This window comes from Schistocerca nitens, chromosome 4 (assembly GCF_023898315.1).
Source record: "Schistocerca nitens isolate TAMUIC-IGC-003100 chromosome 4, iqSchNite1.1, whole genome shotgun sequence".
NCBI classification, from domain to species: domain Eukaryota; kingdom Metazoa; phylum Arthropoda; class Insecta; order Orthoptera; family Acrididae; genus Schistocerca; species Schistocerca nitens.
The window spans coordinates 799,018,556-799,031,550 of record NC_064617.1 but is presented as its reverse complement, the minus strand read 5'-3'; positions in this window follow the sequence as shown (position 1 = coordinate 799,031,550).

Below are 12,995 nucleotides of genomic sequence, written 5' to 3'. Positions count from 1 at the left end.
CATCCATCCAGACCGTCACACACGAATTCCAAACTGCATCAGGATCCACTGCAAGTACTATGACAGTTAGGCGGGAGGTGAGAAAACTTGGATTTTATGGTCGAGCAGCTGCTCATAAGCCACACATCACGCCGGTAAATGCCAAACGACGCCTCGCTTGGTGTAAGGAGAGTAAACATTGGACGATTGAACATCGGAAAAATGTTGCGTGGAGTGACGAATCACGGTACACAATGGGGCGATCCGATGGCAGGGTGTGGGTATGGCGAATGCCCGGTGAACGTCATCTGCCAGCTTTTGTTGTGCCAACATTAAAATTCGAAGAGGGTGGTGTTATGGTGTGGTCGTGGTTTTCATGGAGGGGGCTTGCACCCCTTGTTGTTTTGCGTGGCGCTATCACAGCACAGGCCTAGATTGATGTTTTAAGCACCTTCTTGCTTCACACTGTTGAAGAGCAATTCGGAGGTGGCGACTGCATCTCTCAACACGATCGAGCACCTGTTCATAATGCACGGCCCGTGGCGGAGAGGTTACACGACAGTAACATCCCTGTAATGGACTGGCCTGAACAGAGTCCTGACCTGAATCCTATAAAGCACCTATGGGATGTTTTGGAACGCCGAGTTCGTGCCAGGCCTCAGAGACCGACATCGATACCTCTCCTCAGTGCAGCACTCCGTGAAGAATGGGCTCCCATTCCCGAAGAAACCTTCCAGGCTAAGGGTCGGCCAACACCATCTTGCATTCCAGCATTATCGATGGAGAGCGCCACGAAATTGTAAGTCATTTTCAGCCAGGTGTCCAGATACTTTTGATCACATAGTGTAAGTCCAAAGTCATTTGTATGCAGTTCCCCTCACAATGATCGCTAGAAAAGTAATTGAGATGGATCAACATTCACTGAAAGCGACATTTTGTTGGCCTCGAAACCGGTTGTCATCGACGAGGCGTGACACTCGTTTCGAGTCCCTGTGTCGTTAGGATCTTTTTACAACTGTTCGTAGGCCGTGTTACATGGATGCGAATGCTTCATTCCTTGTTGACACGTTGGAAGATCCAATTTGATACAACAACATATTGGGCAACTCCATTCACAGTGTGCTCATGGACATTTCGAAACAAAACTGTCAAAACGAAACAAAACAGGTACTTTCTGCCATAGTCAGGTTTCCACGTCGACCAACCTTACTGGTCTGGTTCCGTGGAATCGTCTGGCACATACACCACACTTCGCTGTCAGAACTTAGGTCTGCAGTGTACGTTCACATTACCGGCTGGTAGCAGTTCCACAGCATCTCCGCGGAAGAGAGGAGGAGGAGATTATTGTTTCATGTCCCATCGACATCATTAGAGACGGGGCACGAGCTCGGATTAAGGAATGATGGAGATGGAAAGCGGCCGTGCCCTTTCGAAGAAACCATCCAGGCATTTGCCTTAAGCGATTTAGTAAAATCACGAAAACCAAAATCTGGATGACCGAACGCGGATTTGAACCATCGTCCTCACGCTAATACGAACATGTACTTATCAATAAGATAAGATCGATCAAACTGCTGTTTGAAACAGTCATCCCGTTTGATTCAGCTGTTTGATTGGTGAGAGATCTGGGTGCCTCTGCATTCGAGTCGCGTTTTTTCTAATCTTTCTATAAAATGCTTGCATCGCTACAACGATACATGCCTCTTAGGAGAGGAACATCTCTCTCAACCCACGTTAACCTAGAATCATTCTGTAATGACTTCAGAAAGATTTTGAGTTGGTTGTGAAAACTGAAAAGCGTCGAAGCAGTATGACTCATTTCTTTTCATTCCACGATACCTTATTATGCAAGTTAGCTAAATTTTTTAATAAGCAAATTAGAGACAGTTTGATATGCAAATTAATTAAAATGCGATTAAATCCAGTCGAAATCGGGGTGACTGTGGAAACACATGTTTATTTCCAGTTGCAACACAACAACAGTGATTGCGTAAGTGATTTCTCCCCGCCTTTCATCCCTGCACTTATAGGTAAACCTTGCATGTGTACTGGATATGGTTTAGAACAATTGCGGTGAGCTGTGTCAGGCTCAGAGCAGGCGGGACATACCAGCAGAAGAGTCGTCCTAACACCCTACTATCCTAGGAAGTAGGGAAAGTGCCAGACTTCAGTGCTGGACTTCGTATGGAGGACGTGTGGCTGGCCGCTGTGGCCGAGCGGTTCTAGGCACTTTAGTCCAGAACCGCCCTGCTGCTACGGTCGCAGGTTCGAATCCTGCCTCGGGCATGGATGTGTGTGATGTCCTTAGGTTAGTTAGGTTTAAGTAGTTCTAAGTCTAGGGGACTGATGACCTCAGATGTTAAGTCCCAAAGTGCCTAGAGCCTCAAATTTGAGGACGGGTGATGGGGCACCAGCCGCCTGTTGTGTGCCGTCAGCTTCCTGCTGAAGAGTCGTTGCCGGCCAGATGCCATCTCCTAAACGTTTGCTGCCACGGACACCCGGAAAATATTTCCTTCGCGGAAAGACGACTCTTAAACATCGCGGACATTCTAGGGAAATACAGATCTCGAAAGGTTTCTAAAAGACAGGGGCAGTCCCTGGAAATAATGGTTACACGATTCGACCCCACTTCGGTATCTAGTCCATCGTTTTTACTTCTTCTTGTGTGCCTTCACTGGAAAACAGCGCTCCAAGTGCACTAAAAGTAGGATATTGAGGGTGGCTGTAGCAGCACGACATAAAACGTTCAAGACGCAAGTTTTTGTAAGTGGAGCTTCACTACACTTGACTGGAATGCCCACAATTTCTCTACGTTTGTGGGAGTACAGCAGCGTCAGCTTAATTTTTTTGGTTGGTGGGACGCTGAAAGTAACTTTTGTGATTGGCAGTTGCTATTGGAGGTATGGGAAACATTCAGAGAACAGACGTGCTCTGCGCTCTTTAAACACTTCGGGTTTTGCTGCCAGCTACAGTAATTTTGGGTTCTGCTGTCGGCAGAGTCACTTCGCTGTCTGCACGGAGCTGGGACACACTTAGGTCAGGAAGTTTCAGGTAGAGAATTCGGCAATCGAACTCCTGGATCGGACGTCGTCCGAGGTCGATGCAGCAGTTGCGCACACACAGGCGCACTTAGCAAGGCATCGGTAACAACCTCAGCCAGCGGTCTTTCACTTCACTGATGGTGAGATTTATGGCCACTAAAGACAGTAGAATTTCACGGTTAGGCACTTGGGCAGGCACAGTGCACAACAACATATTTTTTTTTCCGAGCATGATAGGCCTATACAATCACTGTTACTGAGTCGCGGATTTTGGTCAGCTAATTTTTAATGTATTACGGGGCTGAACTTATCATTTCGTGCTCCCCTTTCCTAAAGTTTGCCTGCCATAGGCGATTTCAGTTTCATTTTTCTCCGTTTTATTGTTACTATTTGTTGCATGTGGAGTAACCTTTTACTGAATAATTTGATAATGTTTAGAGTAAATCAAATCTTATTAATAAACTCAGTGATTTATATTACCTGTCACTTTTATTCTACAGTTTGTCATCTCTTTGCCTAATCACTGAACATTTGTGATTATCCCCCACCCATTGGTCCACCGCTGGCCCGAAAATTGGCGTTTGTTAATTTCGTTGCCCGCGGTTTAATTAGCGTGGTTCCTTGGGCAGAGATCTAGGCAGGAAACTAGCTAGCATCTTTAATCTCTCTCTTTAATAGTGTGTGTGTGTGGGGGGGGGGGGGGGGGGCGGGGGCGTGGGGATTGGATCGTGGAATGTACATGACAAGGCACATGCCACGGTGTCACAGTTCAGGGATTGTACTTGGATTATATCTTTCTGCGTATACAGGGTGAAAAGTATTTAAACCGACAAACTCTGGGAGGTTGTAGGGGACATCTAAACAAATATTTTTCCCTAATGTCATTTTTTCCTGTGGGGATTATTTAATCCGGTGGAGGCCGTATTACGCTCTTCAGTTGTTAGAGCCCCTATTACGATCTTCATTTGTTAGAGGGCGTATTACGCTCTTCATTTGTTGGCAACTTCTATCCACCAGTGTAGTAGTGCATTGTCTCTGTTTACTAATGGAGCGATACACCTGGAGTGAGTACATTGATATTGTTGGTGCGTACTACGTAGCCACAACGGACGAGCTGCACAGCGGGTTTATCAACTACCCGCTCCCTACAAGACAACGCATGTGGTTCCAACATGACGGGGCGCCGGCACTTTTCAGTCGTGGTGTGCGTCGATTCCTGGACCGACGGTTCCCGGAAACGTAATTGGCAGAGGTAGTTCTGTACCATGGCCTGCTCGATCCCCAGATATGTCCCATATGGACTTTTTTGTGTGGGGAGAGATGCGCAGCCTTGTTTACGCAACTCCTGTTGCATCAGAAGAGGATCTGGTTGCCCGGATAGTAGCAGCAGCAGGAACAATTCAGGATACTCCTGGGGTTTTTGCCCGTGTTAGAACATGATCCGATGGTGTAACCTTTGTTTACGTGTCAATGGAGGCATATTTGAAAATCTACTGTAATTGAAATTGGGTTGTGTTAATGTGTTGTCTCTTGATCATAAAAAATGGAAAAGTGTTTGTTGGTTTAATTAATTTGCCGCCAGAGAAATCTTCCTCTACCGGTTTAACTACTCCTCATACGAAAAAATGACATTAGGGACAAAAATTTGTTTTGATGTCCCCTACAACCTCCCAGAGTTTGTCGGTTTCAATACTTTTCACCCTGTATTGCACAATGATTATCACTGTTATTATTATTGTTCCTTTCCTAAGAAACGTGATTCTTTATATAGGCGCAATTGCTTGGTGAAAAAAAAAAAAAAAAGAAAAAAAAAGACGACACTCACATGCAGTACGTGCAGAGTCCTAGTTTGCCACGTTACAAGTTATTTATTTATTTATTTTTTAAATAAATCGTTTATCCAGCAGCTTCACAAATATATTAAAACATCTCGCTAAACGAAGAATATGCCAGAAAATGCTTATGTTCATGTATAGTCAAAGGGGTCGTAAAACTTTGAACCTAGATTTTTCTAAACGCCTGGGAAGCATATTGTACTAGAACAGCATTTGTTAACCTGAGTTTGTACCGTAGTCATGGTAAAGGTGAGCAATTCCGGTCAACCGTTGATGTATACTCCTTATGTTAGTGTAAACACGTCGATTCGACCAACGTTACATCAAAAGGGAGCGCAGTCAGCGACCACCATACAGTGTAATCGAAGCGTTATACAACTGATGAAGTGGCTGGCGTGCTTGTTGTATACTGAGCAGCAGCTGCACTTACTGCAATCTATTAAATTCAGTTTAAATAGGCGTGAAACATGTCATAATCTAAATCGCAAGCATTTCCGCAACAAAAGAAAATGCGCTGCTGTGGGTTGAGGATGAGTGTACTACGTAATGGCGTAGAGCTTCCTCGTGTAAGGGAAATACAGCACGTGCAAGTTCTTCATCCTTTCTGTTTGAAGCGTTGCGTAACATTGGACAATTATCTTCGACATGTAATATTTCCCCCTTTGGCTTTTACGGCAGACGTTATTGCAGTTCTTTTCTGCAGGCTACATTCTTTACACTTATGCTTGTTACTTCAGCTGTGGCGACTGTTTAATTTCACACTTGGCCAGTGTACACTACGAGCAGCTACAAAAGCTACAAAGCCCCACCATTCGGTGTTCTTTTTGATAGATTAATTGTACCATACACCCTTCCAGCTGGCCTCCACAGTATTCCTGAAAATTGTATTTTCAGAATTGCTGTAATATGTGCCCCTGTGTATCATATGGCGTGCATATTTCCCCTTCACCAATAATGTGGAGAATCGTTCGTCAACCACGTTCGGGAGTTGGTGGATAGGCGCAGAAGGATCCACATTATGACCACGGATCTTGGTAACTCACATCTCCAGATTTCTTGTTCGCATGTTCGCACACCTGAACAACTAGTGTACATCTACATCTACATGGATACTCTGCAAATCACATTCAAGTGCCTGGAAGAGGGTTCATCGAACCACCTTCACAATTCTCTATTATTCCAATCTCGCACAGCGCGCGGAAAGAACGAACACCTATATTTTTCCGTACGAGCTCTGATTTCCCTTATTTTATCATGGTGATCGTTTTTCCCTATGTAGGTTGGCATCGACAAAATATTTTCGCATTCGGAGGAGAATGTTGGTGATTGAAATTTCGTGAGAAGATTCCGCCGCAACGTAAAACGCCTTTGTTTTAATGATGACCACCCCAAATCCTGTATCATTTCAATGACACTCTCTCCCATATTTCGCGGTAATAAAATGTGCTGCCCTTCTTTGAACTTTTTCGATGTACTCCGTCAATCCTATCTGGTAAGGATACCACACCGCGCAGCAGTATTCTAAAAGGGGGCGGACAAGCGTAGTGCAGGCAGTCTCCTTAGTAGATCTGTTACATTTTCTAAGTGTCCTGCCAATAAAACGCAGTCTTTGGTTAGCCTTCCCCACAACATTTTCTATGTGTTCCTTTCAATATAAGTTGTTCGTAATTGTCGTTCCTATATATTTAGTTGAATTTACGGCCTTTACATTTGACTAATTTTTTGTGTAACCGAAGTTTAACGGATTCCTTTTATCACTCATGTGAATGACCTCACACTTTTCGCTATTTGGGGTCAATAGCCAATTTTCGCACCATATAGATATCTTTTCTAAATCGTTTTGCATTTTGTTTAGATCTTCTTATGACTTTACTAGTCGACAAACAACAGCGTCGTCTGCAAAGAACTTAAGACTGCTGCTCCGATTGTCTCCCAAATCGTTCATATAGATAAGAAACAGCAGAGGGCCTATAACACTACCTTGGGGAACGCCAGAAATCACTTCTGCTTTACTCGATGGCTTTCCGTCAGCTATTACGAACTGTGACCTCTCTGACAGGAAATTACGAATCCAGTCACATAACTGAGACGATATTCCATAAGCACGCAATTTCACTACAAGCCGCTTGCGTGGTACAGTGTCAAATGCCTTCCAGAAATCGAGAAGTACGGAGTCAATCTGAAATCCTTTGTCAGTAGCACTCAACGCTTCATGCGAGTAAAGGGCTAGTTGTGTTTAACAATAACGATGTTTTCTAAATCCGTGTTGACTGTGTGTCAATAGAGCGTTTACTTCGAGGTAATTCGTAATGTTTGTACACAACATATGTTCCAAAATCCTGGAAAATTTGGAAATTTGTGGAAAGATCTTGTGGGACCAAACTGTTGATGTCATCGGTCCCTAAGCTTACACACTACTTAATCTAACTTCCGCTAAGGGCAACACGCACACCCATGCCCGAGGGAGGACTCGAACCTCCGACGGAGGGAGCAGTGCGGACCGTGACAAGACGCCCTAGAACGCGAGGCTACCTCGCGCGGCTTCAAAGTCCTGCTGCATATCGAAGTTAATGGCATGGGCCTGTAATTTAGTGGATTGCTCCTACTACCTTTATTGAATATTGGTGTGGCCTGTGCGACTTTCCAGTCTTTGGGTACGGATCTTTCGGAGAGCGAACGTTGTAAACTGCACTATTATTTCTATATTAAATTCTCTGAAACGTTCGTAGTTAATGACTTCGGTGATTACGTGATCCTGTAACAAATATATGAGTTCCGATATTATCTTCCAGGTTTTGTGTTATTTCTTTATTGTTAAATTCATTCCCCCAATTTCAGCGTAATGTCTGCTCTTCAGCCATCCAGAGTTGTGTTCATTAAACATATGTTTTTTTTAATAAGATATATGGTATACAACTGATAATTTTCCGCTCACTTAACACAAACAAATCGTCGTTACATTAAAATTTGTTTCTGGTCATTGACTGGAATTTTGTCGTGATGCTGTTATTATTTTTGTTGATGCTGATGTTATTGCTGCAAGTACTCCAGGTGATGGTGGTGATGATGTGATTTATGAAGGGACTTCAGAGAGTGTTATGGCAAGCTCAACAATATTTGTCGAATTCTGTACTATGCTTCAAAGTGACGCAGATATATTACACTAATTTTCTACTTACTGCAGCCATCAACTTTCTGAAACAATGACTGGAACTCGAAAAATCCCCCCTTTCAAAGAACCTCACTACCGTAAGCAATCCCCAAACTTCAGCTTGCCTAAAACCTATAATTCATATGAGCGGTGTCACCCTTTCCCCACATACGAAAATCAAAATATCCCCAAATAAAACCAGCACTTACAGATTCCCACCCGTGCAGTTGATGCTCCTCTGCCCCCAAACAGTTCTCTCCGTCGTCCACAAATATCATTTCATAATATCGTTCCTCTAGAACGTTGCAAATCTCATCCCAAATAACGCTGGCTGCACTCCCTTTCCAATTGCAGATTCAATAGCATTTCGTTTTCTGCCCACTCGACACAGTAATTTAGCTAGTTCCCTCGTCCCTAACTACCGTTAACTTCATTACAAACCTCATCATCCCCTCCTCTTCCTAACAATAGCCTACAGTATATGCATCTCTACTTCCAGTTCACTGGACCTCGTACTTCCACCCACAGAACGCTGCAACCGGCAGTGCACCGTCTCCTGCAGCGCGGAGTGGTCGCGCGGCTAGAGGAACCATGTCACAGATTGCGCGGTCCCTCCCGCCGGAGGTTCGAGTCCTCCCTCGGGCATGGGTGTGTGTGTTGCACTTAGCATAAGTTAGTTTAAGTAGTGTGTAAGTCTAGGGGCCGATGACCTCAGCAGTTTGGTCCCATAGGAATTCACACACATCTGAACATTTTTTTCACCGTCCCCTCGTCCATTCTGCTACTCGCTTGTTGAACTTTCCCCTATTTGATTCATATGCAGCAACCAGGAGTTTTTCATCGGCATCCAGCGGTGTTCCCTACAAAACAAAATCACCAGGAGTTCCTGCAGAAGCACCGTCACATCCTCACCTGGAGTTCCTGCATCAAAATCGTCGTCCTCATCATGAAATTCTAAACTCAGATTGGAATGTATACCGCAGAGACAGGCTGGACAGTGAAGGGGGAGGCGGCGTGTTTATAGCGATAAAAAGTGCAATAGTATCGAAAGAAATTGACGGAGATCCGAAATGTGAAATAATTTGGGTGAAGGTCACGGTTAAAGCAGGCTCAAACATGGTACTTGGCTGTCTCTATAGGGCCCCTGGCTCAGCAGCTGTTGTGGCAGAGCAACTGAAGGAAAATTTGGAAAATATTTCGAGTAGATTTCCCCACCATGTTATAGTTCTGGGTGGAGATTTTAATTTGCCGGATATAGACTGGGAGACTCAAACATTTATAACGGGTGGAAGGGACAAAAATCCAGTGAAATTTTTTTAAGTGCATTATCTGAAAACTACATTGAGCAATTAAACAGAGAACCGAGTCGTGGCGCTGATACATTAGACCTTCTGGTAACAAACAGACCGGAACTATTTGAAACAGATAACGCAGAACAGGGAATCAGCGATCATAAAGCGGTTATAGCATCGGTGATTTCAGCCGTAAATAGAAATATTAAGAAAGGCAGGAAGATTTTTCTGTTTAGCAAAAGTGGCTAAAAGCAGATTTTAGAGTACTTGGCGGTTCAACACAAAAGTTTTATTTCAGGTACAGATAGTGCTGAGGATCAGTGGACAAAGTTCAAAACCATCGTACAATATGCATTAGATGAGTATGTGCCAAGCAAGATCGTAAGAGATGGAAAAGAGCCACCGTGGTACAACAACAGAGTTATAAAACTGCTGCGGTAGCAAAGGGAACTTCACAGCAAACATAAATATAGCCAAAGCCTTGCATATAAACAAAAATTACGCGAAGTGAAATGCAGTGTGAGGAGGGCTATGCGAGAGGCGTTCAATGAATTCGAAAGTAAAGTTCTATGCACCGACTTGGCAGAAAATCCTAAGAAATTTTGGTCTTATGTCAAAGCGGTAGGTGGATCAAAACAAAATGTCCAGACACTCTGTGACCAAAATGGTATTGAAACAGAGGATGACAGACTAAAGGCCGAAAGACTAAATATCTTTTTCCAACGCTGTTTCACAGACGAAGACTGCACTGTAGTTCCTTCTCTAGATTGTCGCACAGATGACAAAATGGCAGATATCGAAATAGACGATAGAGGGATAGAGAAGCAATTAAAATCGCTCAAAAGAGGAAAGGCCGCTGGACCTGATGGGATACCAGTTCAATTTTACACAGAGTACGCGAAGGAACTTCCCCCCCCCCCCCCTCCCTTTTTGCAGCGGTGTACCGTAGGTCTCTAGAAGAGCGTAGCGTTCCCGAGGATTGGAAAAGGGCACAGGTCATCCCCGTTTTCAAGAAGGGACGTCGAACAGATGTGCAGAACTATACACCTATATCTCTAACGTCGATCAGTTGTAGAATTTTGGAACACGTATTATGTTCGAGTATAATGACCTTTCTGGAGACTAGAAATCTACTCTGTAGGAATCAGCATGGGTTTCGAAAAATAAGATCGTGTGAAACCCAGCTCGCGCTATTCGTCCACGACACTCAGAGGGCCATAGACACGGGTTCCCAGGTAGATGTCGTGTTTCTTGACTTCCGCAAGGCGTTCGATACAGTTCCCCACAGTCGTTTAATGAACAAAGTAAGAGCATATGGACTATCAGACCAATTGTGTGATTGGATTCAAGAGTTCCTAGATGACAGAACGCACCATGTAATTCTCAATGGAGAGAAGTCTTCCGAAGTAAGAGTGATTTCAGGTGTGCCGCAGGGGAGTGTCGTAGAACCGTTGCTATTCACAATATACATAAATGACCTTGTGGATAACATCGGAAGTTCACTGAGAATTTTTGCGGATGATGCTGTGGTATATCGAGAGGTTGTAACAATGGAAAATTGTACTGAAATGCAGGAGGATCTGCAGCGAATTGACGCATGGTGGAGGGAATGGCAATTGAATCTCAATGTAGACAAGTGTAATGAGCTGCGAATAAACAGAAAGAAAGGTCCTTTATCATTTAGCTACAATATAGCAGGTCAACAACTGGAAGCAGTTAACTCCACAAATTATCTGGGAGTAGGCATTAGGTGTGATTTAAAATGGAATGATCATATAAAGTTGATCGTTGGTAAAGCAGATGCCAGACTGAGATTCATTGGAAGAATCCTAAGGAAATGCAATCCGAAAACAAAGGAAGTAGGTTACAGCACACTTGTTCTCCCACTGCTTGAATATTGCTCACCAGTGCGGTATCCGTACCAGGTAGGGTTGATAGAAGAGATAGAGAAGATCGAACGGAGAGCAGCGCGCTTCGTTACAGGATCATTTAGTAATCGCGAAAGCGTTACGGAGATGATAGATAAACTCCAGTGGAAGACTCTGCAAGAGAGACGCTCAGTTGCTCGGTACGGGCTTTTGTTGAAGTTTCGAGAACATACCTTCACCGAGGAGTCAAGCAGTATATTGCTCCCTCCTACGTATATCTCGCGAAGAGACCATTAGGATAAAATCAGAGAGATTAGAGCCCACACAGAGGCATACCAACAATCTTTCTTCCCACGAACAATACGAGACTGGAATAGAAGCGAGAACCGATAGAGGTACTCAAGGTGCCCTCCGCCACGCACCGTCAGGTGGCCTGCGGAGTATGGATGTAGATGTAGATGTAGATCATTATCATCATCATCATCATCACTCACCAGAGTGCCATCTGCACAGTCATTGTCACCAGGGGTAGGGACTTCAGAAACTAAGGAACATTTTCTCCCACACTAAGTTCATGGTGCAAGAACAGCACCACATTCTCATAAAGAAGTCCTTATTCCAGTTTTCCTGCAGACACATTTCTGGTGCGGTACAGTGCATTACAGTGTGCATATAAAATACCGCAGCAACTGGAAACGTACACCAAAGCTGAAATACTCAAGACAGGATTATTCTTGTGGACAACACGTCTACACCGTACACACATTCACCGTGAAATTCTTATGGTATATGGACCATTAGATGTCAAGCACTTTTGATAACAATATACTTGAAAGCTGCTCTGGATAGTTCTACCCTATGCCTGAAATGATATACGAATGCACCTTGCTGAATGAGGAAGTTAATACCGACGGTTAATTTGGTACAAATGCTAATAACGTAAGTACTACCTGAATTGCTGTGGATGCGCAGACTTCCTGATTTTGAGGTTTGGTTCTATGTTAATTTCTAACTCTATTTCTTTATTGGTGATTTCTGGTTTGACCCCTTTGATGTCAGTAGTAAAAGTACGTAGGAGGATGCCGGGGATGTTATAATTGTCTTGAAGTGGGATATTCTAGGATTGTGATGGAGGCATGTGCTCTAATCGTAAGTATAGTTTTTTTAGGACTCGGGAAAGGAAGTTAAGCAGCGAGAGCCCGCACGGTTAGCGATGCGGTCCAACGCACCGCTCTCATGCCGGGAAGGCGTGTCGGTCTCCGGCACGAATCCTCCCGGTGGATTAGTGTCGAGGTCCGGTGTGCCGGCGAGTCTGTGGATGGTTTTTAATGCGGTTTTCCATCTGCCTCGGCGAATGCTGGCTGATTCCCCATATTCCGCCTCAGTTCCACTATGTCGGCGATTGCTGCTCAAACACTGTCTCCACTTACGCGTACACCATAATTACTCTACCACGCAACCATCTGGGGTTACCCTCGTCTGGTGTGAGACGTTCCCGTAGGGGTCCATTGGGGACCGAACGGCACAAAAATCCTGGGTTCGGTGTGGGGCAGCAGTGGAGTGAGTGGACTGCTGTTGCCTGTTGTGGGGTTTTGTACCACTGAGGGCTACGGAGGGGACGAAGCCTCTCCGTCGTTTCTAGGTCCCCAGCTCAATACAATACAATAAGGACCGAGGATCATGAAAACTGAATCTTCGTAGAGGGTAATTTAGCCTATATACTTTTCGGTTTTCAAGGGAAAGAGCTTTTGGTTGATTTAATCTTGGCTCAGGTTAGGGTAAGAAGAAGGTATGAATCTGATATTGCGTCGGATATTCTTATCTACGGA